This window comes from Chiloscyllium plagiosum, unplaced genomic scaffold (assembly GCF_037043375.1).
Source record: "Chiloscyllium plagiosum isolate Xiang-an unplaced genomic scaffold, Cpla_swu_hap1 HiC_scaffold_38, whole genome shotgun sequence".
NCBI lineage: Eukaryota > Metazoa > Chordata > Chondrichthyes > Orectolobiformes > Hemiscylliidae > Chiloscyllium > Chiloscyllium plagiosum.
The window spans coordinates 71,996,915-72,024,329 of record NW_028270176.1 but is presented as its reverse complement, the minus strand read 5'-3'; the positions used below and the strand labels follow the sequence as shown (position 1 = coordinate 72,024,329).

The 27,415-nt window shown below is 43.3% G+C and overlaps 1 long non-coding RNA gene across 1 annotated transcript; it reads right to left on the bottom strand.

Annotated features, from left to right (window-relative positions):
* Window positions 1-1,289: 1,289 nt before the first annotated feature.
* LOC148139626 (uncharacterized) lies at window positions 1,290-11,081 on the bottom strand. The gene is made up of 3 exons (XR_015753650.1): window positions 11,025-11,081; window positions 9,516-9,633; window positions 1,290-2,910 (listed from the first exon to the last, which is right to left on the bottom strand). It is a non-coding gene; the product is annotated as an uncharacterized LOC148139626 (long non-coding RNA).
* Between the last annotated feature and the right edge of the window lie 16,334 nt (window positions 11,082-27,415).

The window sequence follows — 27,415 nt, the reverse complement described above, 5'->3', positions numbered from 1 at the left end:
TATGGAAAAAAGAGGGTAAGGGGCAAACCCCCCAAAAAATCAGTAAAAACCAAAAATTAAGTTTGGTCTAACAACCATACTAGTTCAGTCTAAATAAATCTTTAAATCACATGTTGTAATGGAACAGTGCCGTAAATGTAACACTTTCACACTGCAGTCACTCACTGGAGCACTGTACCTTTCACCAGAAAGCATGTGGGGGCTGAATAACCACGTGATGCCGATGGGGAATTCCGGTTCTCCTCAAGATTCTCTCCACAGTTTGAAATAAAGTTCTTTCTAAATGTAGTCTACAATTTCGTGGGTGGCACGGTGGCACTGTGGTTAGCACTGCTGCCTCACAGCGTCAGAGACCCGGGTTCAGTTCCCGCCTCAGGCGACTGACTGTGTGGAGTTTGCAGGTCAGGTGAATTGGCCATGCTAAATTGCCCGTAGTGTTAGGTAAGGGGTAAATGTATGGGTGGGTTGCGCTTCGGCGGGGCGGTGTGGACTTGTTGGGCCGAAGGGCCTGTTTCCACACTGTAAGTAATCTAATCTAATCTAATTTCCAGTTTCAGGCTCAGTTCAAGGCCTCCTGTGCGCATTGCATTCCTGATTTAGCTGACCACATTGTTTGTAAATTTTGCAGAGGTTTTGCTGTTGAGCTGGTTCCTGGCAAGGAATCGCGTCACAGTGAACGGGAATTCACTTTCTCGAAAAAAAGATTCACGAATTGTATTTAATCAACACGTGTTTTCGGAGAACGGAGGAGCAAAACTGATGGGCTGAAGGCACTAAGGCAGTTTTCATTTTATATTTCACAATGTTTAAACATATTAAGGGATATGACAATTGTATGGGGAAAACTGCACTGAGGATATGTTCAGCCATTAACTAGCACAGGGAAAGCTCAATGTGTTGTATGACTTGCTCCTGTCACAAAGTTTCTGTGCAGTGTGTGGAAAGCTCTGTAAATATTGTCACAAACTCTCAACTGTTAGGAAAGAGGTCTCTGCAGGTCGACAGGATTGTGTTTCCCATTCCCTTTTCTACTAACGAGGCTGGTGCCTGGTGTTCAGAACGGGTTTAAATTTTAAGACCTCAGTGCAGTTGATATAATTGAGTGTCTTGTTTGGCCGATTCAGAGATCATTGAAGAATATATCACATGTCTCTGTGTCTGGAGTCACTTTTAGGCCAGACCAGGAAAGCACGGGAGACTCACTTCCTGAAAGTACATTGGGGAAGGAAATCGAAGTTTACACTGATATTGAACACAAGATCACTATTACTGACACCAGATTTTAGATCTTGATATTTTATTAATTGTTTTGAATTTGCATCAGCTGCCAGAGCATTAGCCTGGTCTGGGTTAGTAATCCAGTGACATTTCCACAACAGCACCATCTCCACATGGGGACCTATCGGAAACTACACTGAGCAGATTATTTCTGTGCTGCTTGACAGCTCTGTCAAATTTGAACTCCCACCAATTTGACTGTCGTGATGGGACTGAAGGACTAGTAAAGAGTCAGATTGCAGTAATCCTTCTTTTAGCGGATTGGATATAGTTGAGTAATTTTCCCCATTGCCAGGGAGATGTCGGAGTTGGAGCTGGAATGAAACAGCTTCCCCAGGGGCACGGCTGGTTGTGCAGCACAAGTCTTCAGTCCTATTGCAGGAATGGGGTCAGGGCCCACTGCCTTAGTCGTATCTACAGTGTCCAGCTGTTTTTTCATGTCACATGCAGTGAATTGAATTGGTTGAAGACTGCCATCTATGATTCTGTGGGCATCATGGTGAGGGTGAGGTGGATAATCGACTCAACACTTCTGGCTAAGGATGGTGCAGATACTGCATCTTTTACACTGACGTACAGGGCTGTTCCATTATTTAGGGTGCGTATATTTGTTGAGTCCTCTCTTCCAGTAAGTTGTTTCATGGTCCATCGACTTTTATGCATGGATTTGACAGGCCGACAGAGCTTAGATCTGATTTGTTAGTCTTGGTACCATTTCTCCCTCTGTATCAGATGTTAATCCTGCTGTTTGGAGTGTAACCAGTCAAGTGTGGTCGCATTAATGGGTTGTCATCAGGCTTCGGTGCTCGTGATTCCGACCCTGGCATGTTCACACACACTCGTCACTGAACCATAGATCGGCTTGATGGTAATGGTAGACTGATGATGTATCGTCGGGAAGATGTTACAGATTGTCATTGAATACAACTGTGCTTCTTCTGCTGTTGATTCTACAGCATCAGATGATAACCCAGTTTTAGCTGCATCATTTACAATTCAATTCTACTGACTGTGCCCCATTTCACACCGAGACCCATTCACCCATCAGCCCTGTACTCAGTGACCTACTCTGGTTTCAGATGCGGAAATACTTCCATTTTCATATTCTCATTCTGCTGGAGTCTTTCTTTGGTGCCTCGCCTCCAATTCGTTGCATAAACTCAATCCATTTAAGGTACTAATCTGAATCTTCTCATTTCCATAATGCCATCTTCTGTATTTGAAGTGAGTGTGTTTTCCTCTGTTTTTCTCCCTGACCATGATTCAGAGCTCTGTAGTGACAGTGATGCCAAACATATGCAATTTCAGAGTCAACGAACTTGTGCACCATGCGTTATTGTTTAGTTCCCAGTGTATGGCGCTCCATGTTGGACAAGATGTTTGGGCATCTTTGACATACGTCATTGGAAATTGTTCAAAACAGAAGTTGCTGAAGAAATTGCGAAAGGTGTTGCAGCATTTTCTGGAATGAATGCAGATTTAAACTTTCAGGTCCAGTTAATCTTCTATAAAGCTACCAGTATCTCCAGCATTTTTTGTACTCTTATTTCCAGTATCCATAGTTATTTGTTTAATTGAATTTTTTTTCTGTGCCTATTCATTTATGGTGAAACTCAGCAGGTCTGTCAGTATCTGCAGAAACAGAGAAACAGTGTTAGCGTTTCCAGTGTGACACTTCTTCAAAACTAAATACAATTGCAAAATGGTCTTTTAATCCCTTGCCAGAAGTGGGGGATGGGTGGCAGGGAAAGGAGGGTGTGGCAAAAGATAAACGGGCTTTTAGCAGTGGTGAATGAGTAGATTCTGTAAAAGGGGTTTAAATTAAGGTGTAAGTGGGGGAAAGGGGTTCTCTCTATTGATTGCAAGATAAAGAAGACACAACCACACACAGTCACAGGGAGGCCAGGAGGGAGAATGTTGACCATATGGTATTATATAGATATGGCCACAGATACGTTTTCACTGTAGTGATCATCATCCCCTTTCGACAAATGAATTCAGTTGCTGAACTTCTTATTGCCACTAGTAAGCGTTTCATGTCGCCTTAGTATTGTAACATGGAGAAAAAACAAATAACAGTATGAAGATTGGGCTGAGTATTGGTTACCTGTGATGTTTAATATCGCTTCAAATTTGCAGTGCTTATCTTTAAATGCTTGTTCTTGAAGTTAGTATCAGACGGAGTGTAGAAGGTTGCGGGCTGACATTGTAGAAGCTTATAAAATCATGAGAGGAATGGATAGGGTGAATAACCAAGTTTTTTCCACGGGCTGGGGGAGTTCAAGCATAGAGGGAATGGGTTTAAGGTGTTAGAGGGAATATTTAAGAGGGACGAAGGGACAACGTTTCTACGCAGAGTGTGGTGTGAGTATGGAATGGGCTGCTAGAGCAAGAGTGGTAGATAGCGTGTACAGCTGCAAAATTTAACATCACTTTGGACAAATATATGACTGGGAAACACTTAGAGGCATATGGGTCAAAGGAAAGCAGATGGTACTAATATAGTTTGGAAAACCTGCCCAGCATGGACATTTAGTAAAGCTTCACGCAGAGTCAGTGTGGGTCTGTGAAAGGGAAATGATATTTTGCCCTGTAAAATCATGCAAAGTACTTCTGGAGATGCCTGAAAATGTAAAAAGCCGACTTGATAAAGGGGATCTGGTAGACGCAAAACTTTCCAGAGATTTTCCACAAGTATTACAAAATGAATGTTCTTACACAAAACAGATGCTCTAGGACGTCGGATACTGTATTAACATGGGATGATGATTGGTTTACAGAGAAATCGAAGAATCAGGATTAATGGATCTTTATGATAAGGGTGTATCTGCTGGAGTACCACAAATATCAGTCTGATGGCATCAGTTATTTACAACCTATACTGATAATCTGAAGGACGGAGCTGAGTGCAATATACATCCGAGTTTGAGGATGACACTGAGAATCAAAAGGCAGGCTGTTATTTAATGGAGAGGGCTTCCAGAAAAGGAGCGGTACAAAGGGTTTGGAGTCTTCCTGTGTATGAAATGTTACATCAGCATGTTGATGCAGCAAGTAACTATGTTGGTACATTAGGAATTTTCCTGCGATGAATGGATTTAGTTATAGAGAATCTCTAAAAAGGTGACGCGATCATTCATTGGGTTTAAATGAATGATGAGTGATACTGCTGAAAAATACAAGACACAGCAGGGGCTTGAGAAATTATATGTTGAGAAGTTGTCTCCATTCTTGGGCAAAGTGTCGAACTCGAGGATATAGATTTCGAATAAGGAACATCGATTTCAATCTGAGATGCAAACCGATGTCTTCTCTCAGAAGGTAGTGAATGTGTGGAATTCCCTGACCCAGAGAGGTGTGGAGGGATACAAGGAGTCGGCAAGAAAGTGGAGTTGAGCCCTGCAGTAGATCAGGCATGTTCTTTTTAAATGACAAGGCTAGCTTGAGGGGCCGATTGACCTACTCCTGTTCCTATTTATTAATTTCACATGCTATGCGTTTGGAAAGTAACGGGTTATTTTCATGGAAATCGTGTTGTAAAATGTTGCATTCAGGGAGGGCAGAGGTTTTGTTGTTTTAACGCTGCATGGGGGGTATGGGGTTGTATTCCCAGCGTATCTGGGGCTGCAATATATTCCTCATCTGGAGCAGAATTTACAGAGAGGGGAAGCCTGGAAGCAGGGATTGGGGATGGGGTGGGGGGGAGAGTGGTGGGGGCACTTTCTGGCCCAGCCTGGATTTTCCAAATACATTTCCGCAACTGCACCTAACCGTCGGAGTGGCCTCGATCTGCCCCTGTGCAGCAGGTCCGAAGGGCTGAATGAAACATCTGAACACAGGGCTGAGGAACACGAGGGGGCCATTCGGCCCTTTGACACTACTTCACCAGTAAATAAGATCGTGGCTCATCTCATTGTGGTCCCAATTGCAATTTGCTCTCCATGCACCATTATCTCTGATTCACCTGTCTATAGACAAAGCCAGCCTTGGTATAATGTAAATATCTGGCCATCCCAAATTCTGGGAAAGAGAATTCCCACTGGAATGAAATACCACTTTGTGTTTTTTTTCTCACTCCAGTTGTGACTGAGGATGGAGGGTGTCACTCTTTCCTTTTCTAGTCCCACTCTTCCACTGCTCACAACAAATTTTAAATGTAATCAGGTTGGTGATATGGCCGATGATAAAGGTCTCAGACTGGGTGAGGTTCAGTGACAGGAACAAGTCAGACAGATGTCTTAAGTCAGCCACAAGTAACTAATAGAACTAACGGATGCACATCGTGGATCTGTGGTTAGCACTGCTACCTCCCATCGCCAAGGAGCTGCGTTCAATTCCAACCTCTAGCAACCCTCTATTTGGATTTTGAACATTCTCCCCATGTCTGTGTGGGTTTCCTACCAGTGTTCCAGTTTCCTCCCACAGTCCAAAGATATGCAGCTTAGAGTGGATTAGCCATGCTAAATTTCCCACAGTGCCCAGGGATGTGTAGGTTAGATAGGTTAGTGATGGGAAATGCAGGGTTATATGGATAGAGTAGGGTGGCAGGTCCTGGGGGAATACAGTTCTGAGGGTCAATGTGGACATGATGGACGGAATGTCCTGCTTCCACACTGTAGAGATTCTTTAAAAATGACAAGAAGTTTGGACTATACAAACACCCAATGGGTATCTATCTGACCCACTCTCCTCTAGGTTTTGTATGTTTCAATAAGATCACCTCTCATTCCAAGAGTAACCTGTTAAAGCCTTCATAATATAAGACCCTCATCCCTGGAATACATGAAGTGAAACATCTCTGAACTGCTTCCAAATTAATTATATCCTTTCTCAGGTAAGGAGACAAAAATGATCTCACACACGATTGAGAGTAACTTTTGTTTTCTCAGTGGTGAGAGTATTTGGAACTCTCTTCCCCGCAGAGCTTTGGAGGAAGAGATATTGAATATGTTTGAGGCACAGACAGAAGGTTCATAAGTAACAACAGAGTCAAGGATTATCGAGGAATGGGCAGCAATTTGCAGTGTAGGGAAAAATGTAGTCAGTGATACAAAATCACACTGCTCCAGAACATCCAGGAATATAATGCAAACCGAAATGATAATATTGATAAAATGTTAACGGGGAATCCAAGATAGTGGTGATCCGGAAGGTCTGCTTTGTTGGGCTCTGCATCACAGCATGGGCAAAGTGGTTCCCTAACCCACTCCACCCCAGTAACTTAGTTAAAATTCAACCCTAAAAGAGTGATAGAATCTTTACTATTCCGGTTTGTCAAGTGGAGGTGACAAAACATGGGAAAGGATCGAGTCAGTCCCAACAACGGTGCACCCGTCAGAAGCATCGAGCATGCCTGAGGCTGTAGCTGCAACCCCCTCTGCTCGTTCCATGGACCCAGTTACTCACCAGGCCTTGGACACTGAGTTCACCAAGTTATGTGAAATGGTTGAAGCCATGATTGAAGAAGGGTTCAGCAGAGGCTAGAACCACTAACACTCTCAGGCGCGCTCCAAAAACATGAGCAGCAACTTGACAGCCTTGGAAACAAAATGGACGATGTCAAGCGCCGAACTGCATGCAGAGTCTGCGATAATGAATTCCTCACGAGAGAGGATCCTCACCGTTGAAAAGCAGGTCCGTATCTTAATTGAACATGATGACGACTTTGGGAATAGGGGCAGGATGAAGAATGTTCACATCGTCGGTCTGCTGGCCCAGACAGCAGGTGGTCAGCCAGTGAGGATTTTTTGAGAACTAGCTGCAGCGATTCCTTCACTTCGAAACTGAAGAGGGACGGGTGAAGACTGAGACAGTCCATCGGGTTACGGTGCACAGGTCAGGCTCAGACCAGCGCTCTCGCCCTGTCCGCGTGTGGTTACATAGTTATGGGGATAAACAAAGACTAATGGAAGCTTCCAGAACCCAGCGGAAAGATCCAATGCCTTTAATTCACGGGCTTCAGGATTATGTCCTTTCGGAACGTTTCGGCGGCGGTGATTCGGAAAAAAATCTTTTGATGATATCGAACATCGAACATTACAGCGCAGTACAGGCCCGTCGGCCCTCGATGTTGCGCCAACCTGTCATACCAATCTGAAACCCATCTAACCTACACTATTCCAATTACGCCCATATGCTTGTCCAATGACGACTTAAATGTACTTAAAGTTGGCGAATCTGCTACCGTTGCAGACAAAGCATTCCATACACTTTATACTATATGAGTAAAGAAACTACCTCTGACATCTGTCCCATATCTATCACCCCTCAATTTAAATCTATGCCCCCTCATCTTTACCGTCACCATTCTTGGACAAAGGCTCACCCTATCTAACCCTCTGATTATCTTATATGTCTCTATTAAGTCACCTCCCAACCTTTTGCTCTCTCATGTAAACAGCCTCAAGTCCCTCAGCCTTTCCTCCATACCAGACAACATCTTAGTAAATCTCCTCTGCACCCTTTCCAAAGCTTCCACATCCTTCTTATAGTGCGAAGACCAGAACTGTACACAATACTCCAAGTGCAGCCGCACTAGAGTTTTGTACAGCTGTAGCATAACTTCATGGTTCCTGAACTTGATCCCTCTATTAATAAAAGCTAAAACACTGTATGCCTTCTTAACAACCCTGTCAACCTGGGTGGCGACTTTCAAGCATCTGTGCGCCTGGACACCGAGATCTCTCTGCTCATCTACACTACCAAGGATCTTACCATTAGCCCAGTACTTTGCATTCCATTTACTCCAACCAAGGTGAATCACCACACATTTATCCACATTAAACTCCATTTGCCACCTCTCAGCCCAGCTCTGCAGTTTATCTATGTCTCTCTGTAACCTATAACATCCTTCCTCAACTATCCACAACTCCACCGACTTTAGTGTCATCTGCAAATTTACTAACCCATCCTTCTACACACATCCAGGTCGTTTATGAAAATGACGAACAGCAGTGGACCCAACACCGACCCACTACTAACTTGACTCCAGGTGAACATTTCTCATCAACCACGACCCTCTGTCTTCTTTCAGCAAGCTAATTACTGATCCGAACTGCTATATCTCCCACAATCCCATTACTCCGCATTGTGTACAATACCCCACTGTGGGGAACCTTACCGAACGCCTTGCTGAAATCCATATAAACCACATCAACCCATTTACTCTCATCTACCTGTTTGGTCACCTTCACAAAGAACTCAATAAGGTTCGTGAGGCACGACCTACCCTTCACAAAACCGTGCTGACTATCCCTAATCAATTTATTCTTTCCTAGATGATTATAAATCATATCTCTTATAATCTTTTCCAACACTTTATTAACAACTAAAGTAAGGCTCACTGGTCTATAATTACCAGGGTTGTCTCTACTCCCCTTTTTGAACAGGGGAACCACATTTCCCATCCTGCAGTCTTCTGGCACTATTCCTGTAGACAATGACGATTTAAAGATCAATGCCAAAGACTCGGCAATCTCTTCCCTGGCTTCCCAGATAAATGCCATCCGGCCCAGGGGACTTACAGACTTTCACACTCTGCAGGATTTCTAATACCTCCTCCTTGTGAACCTCAATCCCAACTAGTCGAATAGCCTGTATCTCAGTAATATCCTCGACAACATTGTCATTTTCCAGAAAATGTTGAAAATATTGTTGAAAAACATTCATTTAGTGCTTCCCCTATCCCCTCTGACTCCACACACAACTTTCCACTACTATCCTTGATTGGCCCTAATCTTACTTTTGTCATTCATGTATTCCTTAAATACCTACAGAAAGCCTTAGGGTTTATCCTGATTCTATCCACCAACAACTTCTCATGTCTTTTCCTCGCTCTTCTGAGCTCTCCCTTTCGGTCTTTCCTGACTATCTTGTAACCCTCAAGCGCCCTAACTGAGCCTTCACATCTCATCCTAAAATAAGCATTCTTCTTCTCTTGACCAGAGATTCCATTTCCTTCATAAACTATGGCTCCCACACTCTACAGCTTCCTCCCTGCCTGACAGGTACATACCTATCTAGGACACACGGTACCTTTTCCTTGAATAAGCTCCACATTTCTTATGTGCCTATCCCCTTCAGTTTCCTTCTCCCTCCTATGCTTCCTAAATCGTGCCTAATCACATTGTAATTGCCTTTCCCCTAGCAGTAACTCTTGCCCAGTGGTATACACCTATCCCTTGATATCACTAAAGTAAACATAACAGAATTGTGATCGCTATCACCAAAGTGCTCACCTGCTTCCAAGTCTAACATCTCTCAAGAGAAGAGTAAGGGAACTCGGGAATCAGTATTCCCTCTGGTACCCAACGATTCTCCGTATTGCATTTAATGGATCCATGAACTCGTCTGACTCTGCAGAGAAAGCGAAAACTTTGTGAAAATTTTAAATTCCCTTATCGATTTTTTTAGTTTTTTGGATTTTTTATATGTTTAGCTTTGGAAAGTTTTGAGAGCTTGTCAGTTGTAATAGTTTTAGATTGTGTAGTTTTTAAGCTCTATGAGACTTTGTTTATTAATGATCAGTAATTCGAGTTCTTCCTCTCTCGAGTTCAAATGTTGCTACAGTCGGTTCTGGAAAATGATATGCTAAAATTGTGCACCTGGAACATTAAGGGGAGCCATTGCCCAGTCAGGAGGAAAAACGTACTTTCTAGTCTTAAAAAAGAGAGGGTGGATTTTGTCCTAATGCAGAAGATGCACCTCGATGACTAGGAACATTTGACGTTATAGCAGGGCGGGTTTGAACGGGTTTTTATTTTCGTCCTTTAATACAAGGAGTGGGGGAGAAGAAGAACCTTCCATTTAAATTACTAGATTGTATTTGATACTCACGGAAGGATCATAAATCCCTCAAGCCTTGAACTATGGTAAATAATCCAATATTTTGAATAGTAATTGCGACCCCTCACCCCCACCCCGGTGCACCCTCTTAAAATCCTAGTAGATGCATTTTCCAAATTCAGTTATCTTGCATCATGGCACATTATTGTGGAAGGCGATTTCAACTGTCTTATGGACCCACGGTGGACAGAATGTCCGAAGGTCCCTCAATACCCTCATTATAATGTAACCAATTGGTGGATTTGTGTGCAGAACCAGAGCTGGTGGATGTCTGGAGGCACATCTACCTCACAAGTAGGGATTTTAATATCTTCTTTAACCCGTAGAAATGCCACATTTCCTCCCCATCCCTGCAACAAGCTTAGATTCGGTGGCATCCTGCACAATTGGGAATATTACCATTTGTGACCATACTTATAGACAAAGATTTAGGGAAATATAACAGATTCGAGACACTGGCGAATGTATCCCTTTATTGTTACAACTAGTTAGTTCATTGAGTATTTCTGTAATGAATCCAGATCTTTCTTAGCCATTAATTCAGATTCAACCAGTAACCGATCCATTCTATGGGAAATTGCTAAGGCTTATGCCAAGGGAATAATTATCCCTGAGGGTGCAGCAGAAGGGGGAGCAGGAACGCTAGTTTGAGGCACAGCAGAGGGCAGCCGAGAGGGCAGACTGTGATAGACCCTCAGTGGCTAAGCTGCAGAGGATCACAACGCTTCGGTCTACGGTGAATTCCACGCTCACACACACAGCCAAGAAGGAACTTACTTTTGCTAAACAAAGGCTGTTTGAACATGGTGATAAGCCAGGCAGGTATTTAGTCTATCTTGCCAAGAAAACGAGCGCCCCTCTCAAGCCATTACCTCAATTAGGGAAGGTACTGGGATTCTTACCTTAAATTCCAAAAAGATTAATGCCTCCTGTCCGAGATTTTTCTCCGAATTATTTCAGACTGAGCATTATGTGGATAGATGGATGAAGATGGAGTCATTTTTCATTTTTCAGGAGTAACCCCTGAATACGTGTTGTGCCTTAATGCACCATTGTCAGCGCAGGAGGGTGTGAAGCAGCTTCAGAATGAAAAGGTGCACGTTCCTGGCAGATTTCCTCGTGAATTTTATAAATAATTGATAAACCTATTGTCAGGGCTGACGTTTAACATGTTCTGTCACTCATACAGTCACGAACCCCTCCCTCCATCCTGAAGAGAGGCTCATCTCTCTGATGCTGCAGAAAGGAAGACCCTGGAGGATTGTGCTTCTTACACGCGAATCTCACATTTAAATGTTGGTCTCAAAATCTTGTCTGAGACGCGTGCATTAAGGCTGGAAACTTTGCTGCCTTCCATTGCCAAAGAGGACCAAACGGGCTTTATACAGGGCCACAGATCTTCCTACAATGTGAAGAGGTTACTCAATATGATCCAAGAGTGTCAACATCAATCTGTCCAGAGATTATTGATCTCTTTAGATGAGAGACGGCATTTGATTGAGTTGAGTGGCCGGATCTCTTCTATACAGTAGAACGGTTTGGTCCACGCAAAGTTTTTATCAAGTGGGTGAGGGTCATTTACAGCGATCCTCTGGCTGTTGTTCTCACTAATGGTGTGCCAACCTGTAATATTATTTCTCCAGGCAGCCGCAAAGGTTGACAACTTTCACCATTGTTGTTTACGTTGAGGATTGAGCCACTGGCGGAGGTCACCCGTAGGGATGCCAACATATCTGCCCCAGAAGTGGGATAGAAGTCACATTGTATGCAGATTACATTGTATGCAGATGAGGGTCTTATGTTTTTTGTCAAATCCCGCAATTTCGGTAGTTCATGTGATGCAATTCATTAATTCGCTTGTTGTCTTTCTGGGTGATAAGATTAATTTTACAAAGTTGGCGGCCATGCCTATGGGAGATCTTAGGGAAATACTTGATACTGAGGGCAAATCCTGGTTTCCTTTTAAATGGTCAATGGGGTGGTTTCCCTATTTCAGTATATTCATTGCATCTGTATTTGATCATTTATTTAAGGTGAACTGTGTCAATTTGTTTACAAAATTAAACAAGACCTTCAAAGATGGGAGGCATTTCAAACATCCTGGCTCGATCAGATAGCTGTTATTAAAATGAATGTCCTTCCTCATTTCCTAGACCCCGTGCGAATGCTTTCTTTGATGTTTCCCAGACAGATATTTCTGAAACATAATGGCTGGTTTAGCTCTTTTATTTGGCACCATAAGCGATTCCTTATCAAGCAAACAAAATTGCAACTGCCCCACAGATTGTGGGGGGTAGATCTCCCAGATTAAAAGCAATCAATTAAGTGTTTTTTTATCATCCTATGTTAGTGCCTGGGCCGCTGAGGACTCGGCGTCAATACGGCTAGACATTGAGCCCTCTCAGAAAAAGTGAACCCTTATTAGTCTGTTGTTCTTAGATAAAATGACAACATTTATGGAGTATTGTCAAAAACTAATGATTATCAATACTGTTAAAACTTGAAGAACTATGCGTCAGATCGAGGGCAATACAGCCAAAACCATGTTTCTTACCCCTTTAATTGGTATACCAGGTTGTCATCCGGGGATTATGGATTCCAGGTTTAAACTGTGGGCAGCGAGGGTGGTACCTTGCTTAGGTGATTTAGAATTAGTAGAATCCCTACAGTGTGGATACAAGCCCTTGGGCCCAACAAGTCAACTTCGATGCACTGAAGAATAACCCACCCAGACCCATTCTCCTACCATTCTATATTTATTCTGACTAATGTCTGAACTTACAGATTCTGGAACACTATGAGCGATTTAGCAATGGCCAATTCAGCTAACATGCACATGTTTATGACTGTGGGAGGAAACCTATGCAGACACAGTTGAGAACATACTAACTCCACACAGCCAGTCACCCAAGACTGGAACCAAACCCGTGACCCTGGTGCGGTGAGTCAGCAGTGAAAACCACTGAGCCACCACGTGTTACTTGAGGGAGAAACAATGATATCATTTGATCAACGCTTGTAGAGATTTCTTCTGCTTTTTTTCCAGATTAGAGATTTGATTTTAAAAACATACACTTTTAACAAACTCTTACAGATCCGATACAGAGCTGCGGGTGTTTATTGCTAAGAATACACTCTTTGTCATTACCGTTTATCATTTGTTGGAGAGTGTCCCCTCAGACAAGACTGTGCAGCTTCATGACGTCTGTGCGAGAGAGTAGGGGGGTTTAGATCTCTTTGGAGACATGGGAGGATATTTGTGAAAATGCTTGAAGGATTTTGATCTGTAATAGGTCCCATTCCATGCGGTTGCAAATTCTTCATAGGGTCTATCTGACTCCAGATTTTCTCTCAAAATTCAATATGGGATTATCTTCAGCATGTCCTAAATGCAGCATGACTACATGCACTCTTACTCATTGCATGTGGTCCTGCTGCAGGCTTCGTATATATCGGAGCTCTGTGTTCGGTGTGGTAGAGTGGGTCTTGGGGACCGAATTGGAGATGGACACGGTTTCTCTTTTCCTGGGCCTGCCCAGAGTATCTTACGCAGATGCACATAGGAAAAAAAATATATCCTTACTTTCCATGTTAGGTAATAATATTCTGTTGTGTTGGATGTCTGAAACTCCCAGGATGTGTTGGGTCTTTGTAAGCTCATCATGGAGAATATCCCTTTGAAATTTCTCACCAGTATGGTGCACCAAAAAACAGAGATTAATATAAGTCATAGCGTCATAGAGATGTACAGCATGGAAACAGACCCTTCGGGCCAACCCGTCCATGCTGACCACACATCCAAATACAATCTAGTCCCACCTGCCAGCACCCGGCCCATAACCCTCCAAACCCTTCTTATTCAATAAACTCATCCAAATGCCTCTTAAATGTTGCACTTATACTAGCCTCCCCCACTTCACCTGGCAGCTCATTACATACACGTACCACCCTCTGTGTGAAATAGTTGCTGTGTAGGTCTCTTTTATATCTTACCCCCTCACCTTAAAATTATGCCCTCCACTTTTGGACTCCCTGACCCCGGGGAAAAGACTTTCCCTACATACCCTATCCATGCCCCTTATACTTTTGAAAACCTCTATAATGTCATTCTTCAGCATCCGAAGCTCCAGCGAAAACAGCCCCAGCCGATTCAGCCTCTCTCTATAAGTCAAATCCTCCAATCCTCATAAATCTTTTCTGAACCCTTTCAAGTTTCTCAACATTTTTCCGATAGGAAGGAGAGCAGCATTGCACGCAATATCCCAACAGTGGCCTAACCAATATTCTGTACAGCTGCAACATGACCTCCTAACTCCTGTACTCTATACTCTGACCAATAAAGGAAAGCATACCAAACGCCTTCTTCACTATCCTATCTACTTGCGACTGCACATTCAAGGAGCTATGAACCTGCACTCCAAGATCTCTTTCTTCAGCAAAACTCCCTGGGACCTTGCCATTAAGTATATAAGTCCTGCTATGATTTGCTTTCCCAAAATGCAGCACCTCGCATTTATCTGAAATAAACTCCATCTGCCACTTCTCAGCCCATTGGCCCATTTGTCAATCCTGTTGTAATCTGAGGTGACCTCTTCGCTGTTTACTGTACCTCCCATTTTGGTGTCATCTGCAAACTTACTAACTGTATCTCTTATGCTCGCATCCAAGTCATTTATGTCAATGACAAAAAGTAATGAATCCAGCACCGATCCTTGTTGCACTCCAATGGTCAGAGGCCTCCAGTCTAAAAAACAACTATCCACCACCACCCTCTGTCTTCTACCTTTGACCCAGTTCTGTATCCAAATGGCTAGTTCTCCCTGTATTCCATGAGACCTAACCTTGCTATAACAGACATACAGTGAGTGTGAGGGAGCAGAGAGAATATGGTGACCCTTATCCTAACGGTGTGGGGAAGGTTATTGAAGCTTGTCCTGTGTTGCTGGACATTTCTTCAGACCGCAGATACTGCACTGAGGTGAGTGGTGAGCTCAGACCATGTTCGGTGTGTCTGGTGGTGTGATGCCTCTGGGAAGAGAATGGTCCCCCTCTGTACTAGCCCATCCTCCAGGACCTCCGTGTCTCTGTCGACAAACCGTGATGTAATTTCCCCTATCTGGTATGCTCGGGGTAAACTGTGCAGGACATCTCCAACTGAGAAAGCTCAACTGCGTCCCCCTTGGCCTTTTAATGATGGCCCCAGTGTCAGGCGTCATGGAATATCCAGGGGCATCCGGGCGATTTTGAGTACCTCCAGTCATGATGGGTGGGAGAATCGGTCTGGCATTGTATGAGTGGGACACCATGGAGTGGGGTGGGTAGTTAATGAGATGAGTTTAGTAAGATAGCATCAGGAATCTAGCTCAGCCTTGTGCATACAACCCCAATGTCACACTCAAAGAAAATATCACTGAGACAGATTTTTGTTAGATTCAGCCCAGTGAGGTGAAGACTCTGCTGTCCTCACTCCCAGTTACAAAGCTGCAGAACAAATGCTCATCCAAAACTCTCCATCGCCTGAACTCGCAGCAATATCCCTTTCACTCATAATTCTTCTTAATACTGACCCGTGTTGCATGATACTATCGAAATGTCTTCATTTCAGCATTCTGAAATGAAGACATTTTTTCTCAGTCTCCCCCACTCTGCATCCACTCCATAACACACTCATTTATAGTCATACTGCACGAGACTGCCAGTATGACTGGCCATATGGCCCAGCTGGTCCATGCCAAACAAAATGTCCATCCACACTCACTCCATTTCCCTGCCCGTGCTCTGTATCCCTCTAATCCTACTCTATCTGTATATTTGTCCAAATGCCTTTTCAATGTTGTTATTGTACCCACCTCAATCACTTCCACTGGCAGCTCAGTCTGTATGCATACCACGCTCTGTGTAAAAAAGTTGCTCCTCAGGTTCCTTTTTATATACTTTTTTCCTTTCCAAACATTAATGGATGTCCTCTCGTCCTCGATTCCCCAACCTTAGGAAAAAAATTGAAGTATTCACCCCATGCACGCCCCTCATGATTTTATAAGAGTTACACTTCTATAAGAACCTTCTAGTTTCCTACGCTGTAAAGAAATAAGTTCTAACCTGTTCAACCTCTGCCTATAACTTAGAGCCTTTAGCCCAGGAAACATCTTTGTAAATTTGTTCCACACTCTTTCTCGATCAATAATATCCTTTCTAGAGCAAGATGAACAAAACTGAACTCAATACTCCAACTGCAGCCTTACCAACATCCTGTACAACTGCAACATAACGTCCCAACGCCTATACGCAATGTGCTGATGAAGACCAGTGTGCCAACAACCTTCTTCATTGTCCTGTGTATCTGTGACTCAAATTTCAGACAACCGTGCACCTGATCTCCAACGTCCTTTTGTTCCATTACACTCCTTAAGACCCTCTCATTCATCATTAAACTCATACCTTGATTTGACTTTCCAAAATGCAAGACGTCACACTTATCTGTATTAAACTCAAATTGCTATTTCTGAGCCTACTTCCTCAGCTGACCAAGTTAATGCTGCAATTTCTGATAATATTTCTCATTGTAAATGATGCCTCCTAATTTAGAGTCATCTGCAAACTTACTAACCTTGCGTTGTGCACTCTGGTCCAAATCATTGGTATAAGATAACGAACAGCAATGGGCCCGGGACCGACCACTGAGGCACTCCACTAGTCACAGGCCTCCAGTCCGACAAGCATACCTCCACCATAGCCATTTGTTTCATAATGTCAAGCCAATTGTGTCTCCAATTTGCCAGTTTACATTGGAGTCCATGCGATCTAACCTTTCAGAGCGACCTATCATGTGGAACCTTATCAAAGGCCTTACTGAAATCCATATAGACTATGTCCACCACCCTGCCCTTGTCAACCTTTATGGTCACTTCCTCAAAAACTCTAACAAACATTCTAAGGCATGATCTGCCACGCACAAAACTATGCTGACTTCTCCAAGTCAAACTCTGTTTTTCCAAATGCATGCATATCTTTTGCCTCAGAACCTTCTCAAGTGGTTTACCGAAAACAGATATGAAGCTCACTGGTCTATCTTTCCCAGGCTTTTCTTTGCAACCCTTCAAGAATAAGGGCACGTTTGTTCTCGCCCAGTCTTCCGGGTCCTTGGCCCCTGAACTCTCTTCTCTCGCAACCTGCATTGCTCTTGGATATATCTGGTCAGGACCAAGAGATTTATCTGACTTTCCGCATTCTATTATGTCCATCAGCACCTCTACTGTGATATGGACTGTACCAAGATATCACAACTAACCTCCCAAAGGTCACAGGGCTTCATGTCTTTCTTCATGATAAACACAGAGGGGAAATTGAGGACCTCACCCATCTGTTGAGGTTTTACACACGCGTGCCCATTTTGGATTGTAAGGCGTGCTATTCTCTTTCTAGTTGTTCTTTTTCTTTCTTATACTGAATTTGGGCTCACATTAATCTGCTCAGCCAAGGCTATCTCATACCCCCTTTTCACCTTGCTGATTTCCTTCTTCAGATAAACTCCTGTATCCCCTGTGTACCTCCAGGGATTTCCGTGTTCCCAGCTGCCTGTACCTGAACCACGCCTCCTTTTTTTCTGGTCAGAGCCTCAATATTTCTTGTTATCCAGGGTCTCTCTTCCCGCCTCACTTTCCCTTCATCCTCACAGGAACATATCGACCTTGAACTCGAGCTATCTCACTTTTGATGCCCTTCCACTTGCCCGGGATCGTTTTACCTCGAAACAAACTCCTCCAATCATCCCCTGCAATCCCCTGTCTAACTCCAACAAAATACACCATGCCCCAATTTAGAACTTGATTCTGTGTACCAATTTTGTCCCTACCATTACTATTTTAAAACTAATACAGCTCTAGTCACTATTCCCAAAATGCTTGCCCACTTTACCTCCGACACCTCTCCGACCATATTTCCCAACAGTAGGTCGAGTTTGTCCCTTCCCCAATAGGAACCTCTCTATATTGCTTGTGGAAGCTTTCCTGAACACACTTAACAAATTACGTTCCATCTAAGTTCTTAACCATCTGGAAGTCCCAGTCTATGTTAGGAAAATTAAAATCACCTATTATGACAACCCTATTGCTCCTGCAAGTCTCGCCAGTCTCCCTGAATATTTGTTTCTCTAATTCCCATTGATTATTTGCTGGCTTATAGTGCAACCACTATAACATCACCATCCCCCTCTTACTTCTTTGCACCGTTCACAAAACCTCATTGGATATTATCTCAGTTATTTCAACTTTAAATACTAGAGTGATATGCGACTTAATCAGAACTATTGGTATTTAAATTATATCTCTTCCTCACATTGATTTTCACATTCGCAGCACCCCTTGTCAAGGTACGGTGCAGATATGGAGCTGTAAATGGATGGGAACTGCACATTCTGTCACTTCCTGCATTGGTTACATTTTTCACTACACTGGGCAGTGATCTAATACAGTGTTACCGAACAATGCAACAGCCTGGGTTTATATATGAATGAACCAGTGCGGACTGCACAGCTCCCCACGCTGGACATTTAGCCCAGGATTATAGATCAAGTATTGGTGTAGGCTGCACAGAGTTTCACTCTGCACATAGCTGGGTTGCATTCAGCTGTACACGAGCCGGATCTACACAGTGCTCCATCGTGAATATGTAATGGATGGGCTGGTTATGCGAGTTGGATTGCGAATGTGAGAGTACGGAACATCTGACAATACCTTTATTTGTGTTTTTATTCTTGTGATTGGACCCCTCAAATCCTGACTTATCCTGTTAGATCCATCCTTCTGGATGAGTGATGGTGAGTGTTGTTGCAGCATCTGGGTCTGCAACATGACCAACAAATGGAGCAGAGGCTGCAGAGAGGACAGTCTCCGTAAAATGGAATGAGGGAATTAGAATCAGATCAGCCGTGGTCTGAGTGAATGTTGGGGCAGGATTGTGTGGACCACTAATGCAACCTATGCATATATTTCTGTTTGTTCCAAGCAAACTCCCCTTCTCTCCCAGTGTCCCATACTGGTGGGGAGTGAGTCACCTCCTGCTGTCCTTGTGTAACAGGATCCTCGGGCCTCACTAACCTCCAGATTTCCCTGTGCCCCAGTTTCGAGCACTGAGTGACTCCCTCCTGTCCCTGTGTCACAGTCTCAAGCAGTTGAATGACTGCATCCTGTTCCTGTGTCCCAATCTTGGGCAGTTGAGTGACTGCCTCCTGATCCAATGTTTGCGAAAGTAGATGTCCTCCTCCTGCTACTGACTAACAGGTTCCAATAGCTCTGTGCTCACCTGCTGCTCCTGTGGAATGGAGTCGAGGGCCTGAATGGCCTCTTCACATTCCTTACAGCTTCTCATGGCTAAAAGCCTTTCTCCTGTTTTTGTAAAACACCATCAAAATCTGAATGATGTATTTTTGTATTTTATTCTCAGCAATTGAACAAACAAGTTGCCTGACATAATTCAGAAGCTGAATAGCCTCCTCCTGTTCCTGTTTTATACACTCAAGAGGCAATAGAGTTTCAGATATGTACACCACGGAAAAATACCTTTTGGTCTGATCGCCCATACCGACCAAATATCCTAAATAAATCTCGTTCCCCTTGCCAGCACTTGTCCCATCTCCCTCCAAACACTTCCAAAGCATCTATCCACCCAAATGCTTTTTAAATGGTGTAACTGTACCTGCCTCCACCACCTCCTTTTCTGTGTGTGTGAAAATGTTGTCCCTCATGTTCCTTTTTAAATCTTTCCCCCTCTCACCTTCAACCTTTGTCTTCTAATTTTGGACTTGCCTATCCTGGGTAAAAGACGTTGAGTGTTTACCTTATCTATGCCCCTCATGATTTCATAAAATTCTTTAACGTCACCCCTTAGCCTCAACACTTGAAAATAGCCCCGGCCTATTCAAACTCTCCCTGTAACTCTAACCATCCAATACCTGCAACATTATTTTAAGTCTCTTCTGCACCCTTTCAAGTTTGACAACATCTTTCCGACAGCAGGGAGACCAGAATTAAAGGCAGTATTACAAAAGTGGCCAAACCAATGTCCTGTACAGATGCAAAACGTCGTGAAAATGTTTAGACACAAAGCACGCACCAATAAAGGGCAGGTCACCAAGTGCCTTCTTCACTGCGCTGTCTACCTGTGACGGCACTTTCAAGGAACGGAGAACCTGCACCACAAGGTGACACAGTAGTTCAGTGACTAGCATTGCTGCTTCAGAGCGCAGCGAGCTGGGTTTAATTCCATCCTTGAATGACTGCCTTTGTGGGGTTTGCACATTCTCCCCGTGTCTGCATGAGTTTCCTCCGGATGTTATGTTTTCCTCCGACAGTATAAAGATATACAGATAAGGGTAGATTGGCCATGCTAAATTGCGTAAAGTACCCAGGGATGTGTAGGCGAGGTGGATTAGCCATGGGAAATGCAGGCTCAGAGGGTTAGGGTAGGGGTTTGTCCAATGGGATACTTCTTAGTGGGTCGGTGTGTCCTCGATGGGCCGAATAGGCTGTTTCCTCACTGTAGGGATTCGATAATTTATATGGAGTTCTCCTTGATTGGCAGCTTTCGATAGGACCCTACCTACATGTTTTGCCTTGATTTGTCTTGCCAAAATGCAACACCTCACATTTAAGTAAAATAAACTCCATCTGCCACTCCTCGGTCCACCTCAGCAAAGTCCCATTATAGTCTGAGAGATCATTCTTCACTGTCGACTGCACCACCAAATTTGGAATTATCTACAAACTTACTGACCATACTTCATATACTCAAATGCAAATGATTTGTATAAGTGACAAAAGGCAGTGGACCCACTATTGATCTTTGCGGCATGCCACTGGTCACAGGTCTCCAAGTTTAAAGAACAAATGTCCACTGTCACGCCCTGTCTCCAATATTCAAGAAAATTTTGGATCTAACAGGCGAGCTCGCCCTGGATTCCAGGCAGTCGAACCTTGTTAACCAGTCTACCATGTAGAACATTTTGGTTTTCTTACTGAATTCCATAAAGACAACATCCACTGTCCTGCCTTCATCAATCATCTTCATCGCTTCAAAAAATTCCATACAGTCAGTGGGATGTGAACTCCAATGTACAAAGCCCTCTTCAGTCCTGGTCTTTCCAAATGCATATACATTATTTTCCTCAAAATCCCCTCCAACAATTTAGTCACCATTGACGTCAGGCTCACCAATCTATAGTTACCTGGTTTTTCCTTACTTTCTTAAATAATGACACGATGTTAGCAGCCCTCCAGTCTTTTGACACCTCACTTGTGGAAATCAATGAACAAACATATCAGCAAAAGGCTGAGCAATCTCTTTCCTAGCCTCCCACAAACTCATCAGTCCCAGGAATTTGCTCACCTTCGTATGTTTTAAAATGCCCTACATCTCCTTGTAATATAGATACGTTTCAAGATATTACGATATATTTTTTTCATTCTCTCGCTCTTGTAACCCCCTCCACATTAAATACAGTGGAGAAATACTTGCTTCGTATCCCTCCCATCTCATGTGGTTCCACACATAGATAGCCTTACTGATCTATTCTCTCCCCAGTTAATCTCTTGCCATTAAAGGATTTGTAGAATTTCTTCAATGCCTGGTTAACCCTATTTCTAAAGCCATCTCATGTCCACATTTTTCTGGCCCGATTTCCCCATTGACTATGCACTTTCTGCCCTTATACACCTCTCGGCATTTACTTGATCTCAGCTCTGTTTACCTGACATATGCCTCCTTCCTTACCTTGACCAGAGCATCAATATATCTAGCCATCCAGCACTCCCTGCACCCACCAGCCTTGCCCATCTCACAAAAAGCAACACGTTGGCTCTGGACTCTCTGAATTCAAGTTTTGATGGCCTTGCATTTTCCAACAGTCCCTTTACCTGTGAATAGGATATCCCAACCAGCCTTTCACAGGGCTCACCTAACACTTTCAAAATTGGGCTTATTCAAAGTTAGAAATTTACATCAGGTCTTTCCCATTCCACAACTAGTGTAAAACTAATATTTTTGCGTAACAGCCTTGAAAGTTAAATAGGCACTTCCTGCCCCTCTGTAACAGGCTTGAGAGGCTGAATGGCCTCCTCCTGCCCCTTTGTAACAGGCTTGAGAGGCTGAATGGCCTCCTCCTGCCCCTCTGTAACAGGCTTGAGAGGCTGAATAGACTCCTCCTGTCCCTCTGTAATAGACTCAAGAAGCTTAATGGCCTCCTCCTGTTCTTCTATAACAGATTCGAGAGGCTTCATGGCCTCCTCCTGTCCCTGTGTAACAGACCCGAGACTTTAAATGACACAGCAACCCGTGGATTACGAGCAGCGGTTAAACTGTATCTGACGGAGGTCCATCCCTTCTCAGTTACAGAAACACAGACAACAAAATGTACTCCAGGTGCCCTCTCAGTAACACCTCATACAGCTGCAGCGACACATCTCTTTGTTTTGAATGATTCTGTTGGCAACATGTGCCAATATTCCAGCTTTCCACCTTTCAAGTAGCAACAGGCTAATATGGGCTGAATGGTCTTCTCTTATCCCTCTGTAAGAGGCCCATAGGGACAGTATTGCTTCGGCCTGTTCCTGAGCAGCAGTCTCAATGCTCTGTCTCAAGGTTATGAAAGGATTTGATAACAGGGCATTAAAACCAGGAGTAGCCTCACACTGGTCAATACTGTACTTTGTGTTAAGGTATCTAGAAACTTGTCCACCCGACTTTTTCTTTCTGCAGTTAAAAACAATGACTGCAGATGCTGGAAACCAGATTCTGGATCAGGAATGCCTGATGTAGGGCTTTTGCCCGAAACGTCAATTTCGCTGCTCGTTGGATGCTGCCTGAACTGCTGTGCTCTTCCAGCACCACTGATCCAGATTTATTTTTATGCAGCCGATCTGTTATTTTATAACTACCTCCTTTCATAAACAAAGTGGAACATATATAGACCCGTGCAGTGTTCTGTTAATACTCTCATACACAAGGCAAAAAAGATTAAAAACATTGAAAGATTTATGGTCCATCCCTCAGCAACCCTCATCCATTCCATCCAAACCCAGTAAATGTTCCATTTTACAGTGTTATGAAAAGTGATGCATGTAACTGGTTAACTGAGCCTATTTGTTCAGTGACTGCGATTAATGCCAGTCTCCGTGGATTCTAATTATCCCAGTGGAGGGTTTCCATCTTTTAATGATAAATGGGCGCCGTTCAATGTGTTATCCCATAACATGAGCGGGAATATCACCGACAGCACTGACAGGGATCAGCGGTTCCAGAGAAAAGGGGAGGAGAGATCAGAATCTGAGAACATGAGACTAGAATGTTCCAACAATGGATCAGAATCTGAGAATCATAGACTGGAATATTCCAACAATAGACAGGAGCTTATCCGATTATGTTTGGTATCTTTCTGCATTTTATTGGTTGTCATTATCATTGAGGATTTATTACGCTCTTCTCATTATTCAATACTCTTATTATCCCTTCCTGGCTATCGTTGCTGTTCCTGGTGAGTGTCACTATGCAGATTTCCTTTTCTATAAAACAATTATGACTGTATTATTATTCTTTTATATAGTCTACACTTCTTGTCACTATTATTATTCCTGTTGTAACTCTGAATCCAGATATTCACTCTCCAGACCACTACTAACTACATTAATGAAGGTGTTCAATTATTGTTTCCCTCTCTGCTCTGGCAGTGTTATTCACGGGTTTCTATGTTGACCTACTCAGTTTCAGTGGAGAACAATAATGCATTGTATCATTGCCTTCGTTATTTAAATATTCAGAGCATGGAGGTCACTGTGTACTGTTCTGGTTACAAATTCCACTTCCTTCCACTGTTTCCATCCCATCACTGGCCAATATCTGCGGCTGAAGCACACAAGTCCCAACTGTGGGCATCCCTTTCACCATGAGCTGAATCTTGACACCATTCCCTGACCATTTCTAACATGAAATACTCACCACTCCAGAATATATCTCACTGGCTTATTCCATCTCCCGTTTGAACCTTGAGCTATGAAGTACAGGCTTAATGAAGCCAGTAATCTGCTGCTGACGCTCCCGGCTTCAATCCTGATGCGACCTCACACCAAACTCCCATCCATCTGTCATTCATGTGTATGCCGATGTATATTGCTGTTATGTCTGGCAATGACTTTATTTAAACATTATCAAACACTTTACCGTATCTATCCATGAAACTTCTCTCGTTCTCTCTGTTGATTAACAAAAAGCCTGCCAGTTGTTCGTAATTAAAATAGTTTCCTCCATGTGCGTTCCTTCTCAAACAATGAGTTTCGCATTCAACCACGCCAATCGCGCACACACACGGACTCTCTCTCTCAGTCTCTGATGAACACACACACACACACACACATACACAAACACACACACACACGCAGAGAGAGCAAACCTTCCCATTGTAGGCAGTAATCTGATGCGAGTATATTTAGCATATGGCAGTAAAGTTTGCAATACTCTTTATGCTGGGCAGATAGTGCAGTTTACTGAGTAACACACGAGCATGCTCTGCACAGCTCTCCATGCTGGGCTGTCATCTTGTCCCAGTTTATGTTGTTTGTGGTGTTCTGTGAAGCAGATTGAGAATTTGTTGTAACAAACCATTTCAGCTGATCCGACAATGCCTTTATTCAATGTTCTCATTCTTGTAAGGTCTCACTTCTCCAGTTACTCCCACTGCCCTGTCTTTTTCCACATATTTCTACAACATCTTCTCAGTTAATTAACTGTCTGTTTCTGTCTTTACTGTGAATCTGTCTGTCCCTCTGTATCTTTCCCTGGCCTTGAGTTTTGGCTCCCTAGTGTATCGAGTGCTGGAATTGTGTAGCTCAGAAATAATGAAATGGGATTTGTCGAGCTGTTGTTCCCTTCCCAGTATGTCCGATGTGATAATCCATGAACAGGCGTTTTTCAGAAGTCATGAGACACATTCCTGTAACTTGGTCTGTACCTGTGTTTGCCCCTCTCAGGTGATCTTGCTATCAGTAACACGAGGAAGCCCCTTGAGTAAAGGACCAGGCATCTAAATTGTATGACAATACTGTCACTTTTTTTGTTAAAAAGGTTATTTTCTCCTTTTTTTGTAGAAAGCGATCTTAAAGACCAAACTGCCTACTGAAAACGGCTCAAGTAAACAACTTATGAGGCTTTTAGTGTTTTTAATAAATAGTAGCAACAATGGCCCAGCTCGCACAGACAGGTTTTCCAGATTTTTTCTTGTAGATATAAAAGTTACCAAGTGCTGCGGGTCCTAGAAGGGTTGGGAGTTTTAGTAAATTATCCCTCTATGCTATTCTCTCTGAAACCTCACTTGATACTGTTTCCTCCTGGATTGGAGAACTGTGTGCAAGAATGCATGTCTGAATGGATTGGATTACTTACAGTGTGGAAACAGGCCCTTCGGCTCAACAAGTCCACACCGACCCGCCGAACAGCAACACACCTAGACCCATTCCCCTACATTTACCCCTTCACCTAACACTACGGGCAATTTAGCATTGCCAATTCACCTAACCTGCACATTTTTGGACTGTGGGAGGAAACCGGAGGACCCAGAGGAACCCCACGCGGACACGGGGAGAATGTGCAAACTCCACACAGTCAGCCACCTGAGGTGGGAATTGAACGTGGGTCTCTGGTGCTGGGAGGCAAGAGTGCTAACCACTGTGCCACCATGCCACCCACGGTGCCGCTCTGTAATGTTAATAAATTGGAACAGTTCATTTGTAGAAGGTACTGTATCCATCATTCAGTTAAGGTTTCCAATAGTTAAGTTATTCTAAATTCTTCTTCATGTTTTATGGATTTTCATTAGAGTGTTTAAATATATTGTGTTTTGCATATTGGTGAGTGGTTTGACTTTTAGAATCACATCTGGAACACCCACTTCCCATCTACCTTTAAAATAAGAACGGTTTGGCATCCAAGCTACCCTCTTAAACTAGGTGAGAAAGTCCAGTTAGTCTATAGCAAACTGGGGACTCTTGTCTGGTTCTAAATCGATAACACCAAATTGGGTTTAAAATTACAATCCCTACAGTGTGCAAACAGGCTATTCAACCCAACAAGTCCACACCGACTCTCCGAGGAGTAACCTACCGAGACCCATTCCTCTAGCCTAATATTACACATTTACCCCAAGGCAACTAACCCACACATCCCTGAAAACTACGAACAATTTAGCATGACCAATTCACCTGACACGCACATCTTTGAATTGTGGGAGGAAACCAGAGAATCCAGAATAAGCTCATGCAGACACTGGAGAGTATGCACCAGGAGGCTGTTAGGTTTAAAGGTCGCGTATGGTAGTTGTTCGTGTCTTTGGTTCCGGATGTTGAATTCAGTTGGTTTAAGCAGTGTTTTTGTGTATAACAATTCTTTCAGTCACTAAGAGTTCTCTGGGTGTGGAAGAAGTGAAGTTGGGGGTTTTATGAAAGGTAATGAAGACAAGGCTGTAGGAATTGACAGACAAGCTGGTGTTGGGGTTGCGTCTGTCTCTGAGGAAATGACAGATAATTACAGCTATAGTTCCGGAATTACATTTGGTGGAAACGCCATCAGAATCTTTGGAAATGGCAAGAATTCAATTTCAAATGAGGGACTTTGAACATGAAAAGGAATTGAAACAGTTTGAATTATGATGAAAAGTAGAAATAAAAGAAAAGGAAATGAAGAAGAAAGAGAGAAAGGGAGAGAAGAAAAGCAGAGAGTTTCAACTTAAACAGTTAGTAATTAGAGAGGAAAGTTGATATAGAAGGCGGAGATGAAGGTAGACGGTCGGTGGGATGAGGAGGATAGTGAGGTTGAGCAACCCTATAGTAGCCAATGGCCTGTTGGGGTTCTGTTTAAATACATCCAGGCATTCTCTAAATTTGATGAGAAGGATGTGGAAGCCTTTTGAATTTTATTTGAGAAAGTGGCTAAACCAATGCAGTGGCCAGTAGCCATGTGGATTTAGTTGATCCAAACAAAGCTGAGAGGTATTTGCATCCCTATCGGAGGAGGTATCTGGGGAGTATGAGGTGGTGCAGAAAGCCATCTGAAGTGCATATGAGCTTGGGCCAGAAGCCGACAGACAGTGTTTCAGGAATCTAAAAAAAGGTTCGCTGCTTAAACGCACATTGAGTTTGAAAGGATCAAACAAAGTAATTTTGAAAGGTGGGTAAGGGTATTAAAAACAGAGCAAACCTATGACCCTCTTAAAGAGATTCTTATTTTGGAGAAGTTCAACAATCCACTTACTGCA